The following is a 2,500-nucleotide window of genomic DNA, read 5'->3' as shown; positions in this document are numbered from 1 at the left end:
TGCCGTGCATCGTTCATGGCCGAGCGTCGTGCCCGCGCGTCGTGCCCGTGCATGGTTCATGGTCGTGCATCGTGCCCGTGCGTCGTGCCGTGCATCGTTCATGGCCGAGCGTCGTGCCCGCGCGTCGTGCCCGTGCATGGTTCATGGGCGTGCATCGTGCCCGTGCGTCGTGCCGTGCATCGTTCATGGCCGAGCGTCGTGCCCGCGCGCCGTGCCCGTGCATGGTTCATGGTCGTGCATCGTGCCCGTGGGTCGTGCCGTGCATCGTTCATGGCCGAGCGTCGTGCCCGCGCGTCGTGCCCGTGCATGGTTCATGGTCGTGCATCGTGCCCGTGCGTCGTGCCGTGCATCGTTCATGGCCGAGCGTCGTGCCCGCGCGTCGTGCCCGTGCATGGTTCATGGTCGTGCATCGTGCCCGTGCGTCGTGCCGTGCATCGTTCATGGCCGAGCGCCGTGCCCGCGCGTCGTGCCGTGCATCGTTCATGGCCGAGCGTCGTGCCGTGCATCGTTCATGGCCGAGCGCCGTGCCCGCGCGTCGTGCCGTGCATCGTTCGTGTCCGAGCGCGTGCCCGTGCATCGTTCAAGGCCATGCATCGTGCCCGTGCATCGTGCCGTGTATCGTTCATGGCCGAGCGTCGTGCCCGTGCATCGTTCACGGCCGTGCGTCGTGCCCGTGCGTCGTGCCCGTGCATCGTTCACGGCCGAGCGTCGTGCCCGTGCGTCGTGCCCGTGCATCGTTCACGGCCGTGCGTCGTGCCCGTGCATCCAGCCTTGTATCGTTCATGGCCGAGCGTCGTGGCCGTGCGTCGTGCCCGTGCATCGTGCCCGTGCGTCGTGCCGTGCATGGTTCATGACCGTGCACCGTGCCCGTGCATCGCGCCCGTGCATCGTGCCCGTGGATCGTTCATGGCCGTGCATCGTGCCCGTGCGTCGTGCCGTGCATGGTTCATGGCCGTGCACCGTGCCCGTGCATCGCGCCCGTGCATCGTGCCCGTGGATCGTTCACGGCCGAGCATCACGCCCGTGCATCGTTCGTTCATGGCCGAGGGTCGCGCCCGTGCATCGTGCCCGTGGATCGTTCACGGCCGTGCATCGTGCCCGTGCGTCGTGCCGTGCATGGTTCATGGCCGTGCGTCGCGCCCGTGCATCGTGCCCGTGGATCGTTCACGGCCGAGCATCACGCTCGTGCATCGTTCGTTCATGGCCGAGGGTCGCGCTCGTGCATCGTGCCCGTGGATCGTTCACGGCCGTGCATCGTGCCCGTGCGTCGTGCCGTGCATGGTTCATGGCCGTGCACCGTGCCCGTGCATCGCGCCCGTGCATCGTTCATGGCCGAGCGTCGCGCCCGTGCATCGTGCCCGTGGATCGTTCACGGCCGAGCATCGCGCCCGTGCATCGTTCGTTCATGGCCGAGGGTCGCGCCCGTGCATCGGGCCCGTGGATCGTTCATGGCCGAGCATCGCGCCCGTGCATCGTTCGTTCACGGCCGAGTGTCGCGCCCGTGCATCGTGCCCGGGCATCGTTCATGGCCGTACGTCGTGCCCGAGCATCTTGGCCGAGTGCATGGGACGTGGCCGATGATCGTGGCCGAGTGCATCGGTCCTGGCCGAGCCTCGTGGCCGAGTGCATGGGTCATGCACGAGGCTCATGGCCGAGTGCATCGGCCATGCACGAGGCACATGGAACCGATCGCTACTTCACCGATCATTTCTCATCCAATTGAATCCATTCTTCTTCCTAAATTTTGTTTGGGTCATCAAATAGATCCCCCATTTGTTTTCCCACCTCCCAACTATTTTTTTTAATTTTCCAATTTTTTATAATTTTTTAAATACCAAAAATAAAAAAAAATATTTTCGAGCTTCAAATTTTTTTTTTTTGATGCATCCATAATTTAGTTCACATTTTTCTAAGCATCTCTGCAAAAAATCTCATCAAAATTCAATTTCTACATTTTTTTAGAGACGTGGTGCCATCTCAAACATGGTGAATGTCTCCTCCTGCTTTAGGAGCAAAATTGCTCATAAGGCTCTTTAGGGGGTAGAGGTGCTCGAAGGCCATGACCGGCCTTTGGGCAATTGTTGGGCAATGCATGGACCTATGTTATGGGCACAAGATTGAGTCGTAACATGCATCAATGGTCGACGAAATAGGCCATGGCCGATCAAATTGAGCACCTCTAAACAAAGATGGATGGACGGATGACTCGTGCATCGCGTGGCTCCCCTCACGCAGGCATTCATGGCCGAGTGCATGGGTCGTCGACAAGCCAAGCGGCCATATAGGATGAATCGATGATCGAGTTCCTTGGGAATTGATGAATCCATGAGTCCCTTCGGTAAGATGAGACCATGCCTCGCGGCATGAATGAATGAGCTACGATGGTGCAATGATCGTCTCACGATCAGGCGAACGATCGAGTCTCGATTTGAGCCGAGATCAAGTCATGACCGAGGCCTTAATGGCCAAGGGGAGGCGAGATTGAAGCGAGATAGGGACG

Source organism: Syzygium oleosum, unplaced genomic scaffold (assembly GCF_021117445.2).
Source record: "Syzygium oleosum isolate NSW1041296 unplaced genomic scaffold, Sole_v2.1 Sole_v2.36, whole genome shotgun sequence".
NCBI lineage: Eukaryota > Viridiplantae > Streptophyta > Magnoliopsida > Myrtales > Myrtaceae > Syzygium > Syzygium oleosum.
Note: the sequence above shows the minus strand (reverse complement) of the source record.